We start from the raw sequence: 6,655 nt of genomic DNA on the forward strand, positions 1-6,655 counted from the left end.
TTAAATCCATGCAGCAACCACTGGATTTGTATAGCCGTCGATGTCGGGAAGAGCATGGCATGGGTCTTTGATTCAATAGATAAGGACCCGGCGACATACAAAGACTTCATATCGATTCTCAAGACATATACATATCGACAATCCTCATTAGCTTATATGTCTGTATACATACTTGTAACGTTCACTTATGCATACTAACAAGTTGTATTTGCTAAAATAATTCGAACAGGGCATTTAGGTTCTATGTCTCTCATCATCACGGAAGGCATGATCCAGCGAGGAAGGAAAAGCTGGCTATAAAAACACTATGTGCGGTAAGTGTAACTTACTTCTTCAGTACTCCGTTACATGGCTGTCAAAAGCATTACCTAATATTTTCATATGCAAAACACACAGTGCCCCAAGCAGAGGCCTGGGAGTGTACATTGTGGATACTATATATGTTCTATGATGAGTAACACCGGTGCCTACAGGAGACACCCCTTAAGGGTAAGTTTGAACCTCTTCACCCGTAGTATAAAAACTTCATAAATGGTATGAAATACTAAACTGAAACTTGTTTTCTTGTAGTGGAGAGAAGAGAAAGGAATGAAAAGAGACCCATACAAGGATGACCAACTCTTAGAGCTCGTCGGCGACCTTTGCAACTTCATATTGGACCAGATTGTACACGTCAGAGGCGCCTACCATGATCGAGAGTCTGACTTAGGTACAAATCCTCAGTACCAACACCTTCGTGAGACTGAAAGGCTAGCTCTAGGACGTTGATAACAATGTGTATGAAATTTGTATATTTAATGATGGATTGTATATATATATCATTACGAATTGGACTTGTAATTGTACTTTATATAGTCGCGTTCGGAACGTTGGTCGCGTGGCGTTCGGCAACGCGAACGCGGTTTGGAACGTTGGTCGCGGGCCGTTCGGCAACGCGGATGCTGGATGGAATACGCAGAAACAAACAGTTCTGGTCGAATTTGAATTGTAAATTTGAATTTTTTTTGCGGGAAAATGTACTGTAGGGGCGGTTCTAGATTGAACCGCCCCTACAAACAGGTATTATAGAGGCGGCTGGCACTACAGCCGCCCCTACAAATAGATTTGTAGGGGCGGTTGGTTCTTGAGCCGCCCCTACAAATAGATTTGTAGGGGCGGTTCGTAATACCAGCCGCCCCTACAAATAGATTTGTAGGGGCGGCTCAATCACCAACCGCCCCTACAAATCTATTTGTAGGGGCGGCCTGGGAACCGCCCCTACAAATGCATGATTTGTAGAGACGGTTCGGTAGGGGCGGCTGGCTAAACCGCCCCTACAAAGGGTTACCAGCCGCCCCTAAAAATGCTTTTTGTAGTAGTGAATAATGAGTTTTATAATATTGAGATAACAGAAGACGTAACAAAGGTAAGATTCATTTGACGGTGCCACAGAACATTAGTGCTTACGAGCAGTTGGTTATCTTATTTCTTAACCGTAGCAACGCACGGGCATTTTTCCTAGTCTATTAATAAAGAGGTGAAATTTTAGCCCATTTTTTTCGTCCATCGTCCCCGAACTAGCTCCGTGAATGTGAAACCTGTCTTTTCTTTCGACTGTCTACATCCTTCCTATTGTTTTATATGACATATGCAAGACTTCATGAGGCTAGATAGCCAGGAATCCTAATCCAAATAGGCCCCCGGTTCTTGTCTGAATATTATCGTCCATGGCCTCCGAGGCCGCTCGAAACCTGAGCTCGCAGTCACAAATCGTCTCGGATTGCACATCGTCATGTTCGTTTCCCAAGCATGCACGTTCGAGATTGCCTTTAGCTCTTGGTTTCTCCGTGTACCACCAGCTCCCGTTCCAATTACCTTGGCCGTATTACCTGCGTCCCTTTTTTCCGTCTAGCTCACGAGTCATGTATCCTATCCAGGTTATCTCAAGAAAGCCTGCGTTTGTTATTATATATAACATAGGAGTGTTGTAGAGACAAACAGAAACAGTTTTCACATTCACGGAATTTGTTAGAGGAGGCCATGCCAAAAAAAATGGGAATCAATTTTGCCTCTTTATTATTAGGGATAGAGGTATAGATAAAAAACAAGTGAATAGACTCCGTCAATGCAGTTCACTGTGACCACGGACGAAATCAAACCGTCTTGGTGCTAACCTTCTCGACTAACCCGACTGGCGATGGCGATCTAGAACAAGCAGGAGACATCAGAACTGGACCCTTAACGACCCGTCGACACGTCCAACAGATCGTCGATTTGCTCTTATATAATAAAATACAACGGCAATGGACCAATCACTCTCCAAGTTCGATACGAGCAGCAACCGAAGCAGCTAGCAACATCTCCTAGAAAAGCAGCATCGAGTTCAGGTCCGATCGCAAGAAGCAAAGCATGTCGCTGGTGCTCAACAGCAACGTGTTCGACCCACTCTCCCAGGACGTCCAACAAGCAGTGCCCCATCCCCACCAGCATGCGCATCGACTGGAAGGAAACCCCCGAGGTGCACGTGTTCAATGCTGACCTCCCCGGCATCAAGAAGGAGGCCGCCAAGAGGTATTGTCATCAGCGGCGAGCGTGCCAGGACAGGAGGCGTGGTGAATCATCGAGCACGGTAGTGGCAAGTTCCTGAGGCACTTCTGCCTGCCGGCGGCGCCAAGCTAGACCAGGTGCACACGTTAAGAAGCCAAGTGCTTCTGCAGCTAGACATGGCAACCGAGATTTGGGATGATGATTTTTTTTTCTTTTGTATTTTTGGAGGTAAGGAGGAGATAAAACTTGCGCGCGCAGCATATTGCAACCATGGCAGATGCCATGGGAGGGAGCAATGCATCTGTGTGGCGATGACAGCTACGCGTTAACATGAACCCTGTTTTACTTCGTATAGAATTCGAAGCAGACAATACATAGTGCTATCGTGTTAGGTAATTTTAAATAGAAATCCTGTTGTTGTTGATTATAAATTCAGTGAACAGATTGTACAATCATATTTACACAAACAAATGATTTTCTTATTTTTAAGACAATTTTGATGTACAAGGATTTATTTCTTCCCCATTGCAACGCACGGGCACCTTTTGCTAGTAAAAAAATAAATATATGGTGCAAACAAATCCTAGAAAGAGAGAGCAACTTAATAAGAAAATTAAATTTCAACGTAACCATACTCCCTCGGGTTTTAAATATATGTCGTTAGTTAGGACAACCTTAATTTTTGAACTAGTTAATAAGTTGTCCTAACGTCATATATATACTTATACTACTATAAGAACATCCATAAGAGTATTTTTAAAACTCACTCTCTATATCATCATTTGGTGAGCCATTTGCATAAAAATCTTTTTTATATGTTTCTACTCTCCAACAACTTTTTTTATTGCAGACGCATTTATGGTGCAGCGGCATGTGCTCCCTGTGGTTGAGCCAGCCGGCCAGGGTTCGATCACTAGCCTTGCACCTTATTCAGATGGGTCCCTCCCCCTGTATGTGACATTAAAAAATTATATATCTTGTTGGTTAGCTAGAATTCCGAAATAGGGGACGGCTATATTTGGATAACCAATTAAAGAAGCTGTTGAAAGGTACTTGTTTCACCAAAATCTCTCTTCCTAGGAATTACAAAGGATACAGAGTCTCTTGGAGTTACTCTAAAGCTAGACCTTGTAGAAAATGTTTTTTTCTGAGGATAACCACGTATGCCTGTCATGATACACCCACTCGGACAGGTTACTGACATAAAAGTTTTATAGGGAAGCACCTGTCCTAAAATGCTTATGCCGCTTTTAGTTTCTATCGGCACTTCTTCCGTCCGACACCCGCCTACCCACATCTTTGTTCTTCTCCTTTTTCGCCAACCCACCTGTTTGTTCTTCTCCTTTTTCCGTCCGTTAGTGTAAATCCTTCCTTCTGCCCTTGCTTCACTGCTCCTCCACCACAATGTCAGAACTCTTGGGCACTAAAAATGACTTTTGACAATAAAAAATAACTTTTGAAGATATCCTCTTTTATTTACAGAGACGATATGAAATACTTAAACCTTTGAACATACCTAGTGAATTTTAGAGGTGGTACGTTATTTACGAAGTCCAATAAACTAAGGGAGTAGGTTCTGAAATTAGCATTAGCGCTTGTTTTTTTATCAGCAATCCTGGAAAAACTCACCTGCTGTAAGTGTCCTTCAAGGACCTGTTTTAAATTTTCAATGAAAGGTTTATAGGTGGGGATCCTCCCCCTAGATCATTTTCTCAAAAAAAACATCATCATATATAGAGGCGGCCCTCTTAAGAGATTTGAAAACTCACCATTCATAAAAGGCCTACCCCAAATCTTAACTGATCGGTCTTTCTCTCCCACCAATTCAGTTGCCACCCCACTCGCCTTTCTCTCACCTGGCACCCTTGTCACGCACACACGCGCACTCTCTCTCTCTCTCACTTAGTGCCCCACACTCAACTCCCTCTCCCAACCAACTAAACCAAAAACCATAGCTCCTCCGATCCCCGACAAGCAGATCTAGCATGGGGCGACTCATCCACCAAATCTAGTGGAGCGACAAAGATTGTGCTGGGGCATGGGCGTGCAGGCTTGGGGGGCAAAGGCGACATAGCTGCTACATAGGTCTAGCACAGGGCAGCTCCCCAAATCCTAGGGCGCTGGCGGCGATGGTGCTAGGGCTATGGGCGGGTAGGCCTAGGCATCAATTGTGGCATACGCTAAGCCTAGTCTAGCACGTGGCGACTCCTCCCCATATCTAAGCGCGTGCGAGGTCATGGATCTAGTGGCACTAGTAGTCAAGTCCTAGGGACGACAATGGTGATGGCAGTGTGTTGAGGATGGTGGTGGCTACTGCTATGCATATCCGGCATGCATGGATGGCAGGGGCGGTGTGTATGGGTGAGATACTCATATGCTCTCTCCCTGTTTCTCGCCCTCACTCTCTCTTCCCTTTCATAGATCGACGTGCAGAGCAGCCTAGATCTGGTGAGAGTGGTGGTGTATTTGGCGGAGCTGTCCGACACACGGGCCCATGGTGGGTATCCTAGGGCATGGTAGCGGTGGTGCCTTCACCGTCATGTTTCTGTGGCAACCCCCTTGATCCTAGGGTCATTGTCACCTGCTGCCCTAGTGCAGGGTCATCCTCTTCTTCCAAGTTGTCTCAAGGAGGGAAACCACAGTGACTTTTGCATCTACAATGTCGGTGGCTACAGGACGACCTAGACCCCAACATGCTTTTAATTTTTTAATCAATTTATGGACTTCTGCTTCTTAAGGCACATGCATTTGGAAATCTAGTTTCTTAGGTGGGCAGTGTGACTTCCTTTGTAAATCTATGATTAGCAGAGACGTTGTGGCACATATAGGCATTGTGATCGCCTCTGTTAATACCAGTGTTATCTTAAACGCTAAACGCTAAACGGTATGTCATCCTTTGTTCAGCGTTTAAGCTATTTAGATGGTGTTTAAACGGAGCTAAACGGTCTAAATGTTTTTGGCAAATAAAGAAAGCACTATTTATGGAGAGGCTTAGATGTTAATAACAACAAGCCTCCAAAAGCATCCTGGCAAATGGTTTGTCTCCCTAAACAAGAAGGTGGGCCAGGAGTCTTAAATCTGACAGTTCAGAATGAGAGCCTTTTGTTAAAGCACCTTCATAAGTTTTAAAATAGAGTGGATGTACCCTGGGTACAGTTAGTTTGGGATAAATATTACATAAGAGGTAGATTGCCCTTCCCTGGTGGCACCTTCCGAGGTTCCCTCTGGTGGCGTGATATCTTAAAGCTTCAAATTCAGTTTAAAGTTATAGCTATGGTTTCAATACAAGATGCAGTTTCTTGTTATTTATGGCATGGCCTTTGGGGAGGCAGGGTCTGCAGTCAAGCTTTCCTGAAGCTTTTCTCCTACTCCAAGAATCAACATATTTCCCTTCAGGTGGCAGCTTCTACACTTTTACTGCATTCTTTGTTTCATTTACCACTTTCTGATGAAGCTTATGCACAATTCCAAGAACTGGTCAATATATTATTCAAGGACTACCTTTGCAAACAAGTCCTGACATATGGGCCTACATTCAGGGATCTCCAAGCTTCTCATGCAGCAAGACTTATAGCTAATTAGGCATCAACATGTTTCTAGAGTCAAGTCGCTCTGGAAGTCGGCCTGTCAAAACAAAAAGAAATTCTTCTTCCGGCTTATCTTGAAGGAATGGCTGAGCAGCAGAGCCCTTCTTAGAAGAAGAAATATGCATTTGCCTGACTATAATTGTGTCCTTTGTTCCTTGGCTGTGGAAGAAGACCTTTTCCATCTCATCTTTGATTGTCCTTTTGCTTCAGCCTATTGGTTTAGTCTAAATCTGGTGGCACCTAATACCAGTGACTACTTTGACATCATAGAAAGCTTGAAGGTATAGATCAGTTTGCCTTTCTCTCTGGAGATCATCATCACAATTTGTTAGGATATTTGGACCATCCGTAACGTTATCTTCAATAATATCCGTCATTAGGTTCAACTATGCAAAGATGTTTTCAAAAAGGAATTTGCTCTAGTTATTCTTAGAGAAAAAGCAAAACTCACCCACATATTGAATTATGGCTAGAAGACTTTGTGTATTTCTTTCTATTTTCTTTTTGACTTCCTTTGTTTCTTGAGCTCTGGTTTTACTTTT

General features: G+C 43.7%; 1 long non-coding RNA gene across 1 annotated transcript; it reads left to right on the forward strand.

Moving 5' to 3' along the window:
• The first annotated feature begins 219 nt into the window (after positions 1 to 219).
• LOC136504172 (uncharacterized) lies at positions 220 to 832 on the forward strand. Its single transcript, XR_010770795.1, has 3 exons — positions 220 to 314; positions 397 to 489; positions 571 to 832. It is a non-coding gene; the product is annotated as an uncharacterized lncRNA (long non-coding RNA).
• The last annotated feature ends 5,823 nt before the right edge of the window (positions 833 to 6,655 follow it).

Source organism: Miscanthus floridulus, chromosome 14, assembly GCF_019320115.1.
Source record: "Miscanthus floridulus cultivar M001 chromosome 14, ASM1932011v1, whole genome shotgun sequence".
Classification (NCBI taxonomy): Eukaryota; Viridiplantae; Streptophyta; class Magnoliopsida; order Poales; family Poaceae; genus Miscanthus; species Miscanthus floridulus.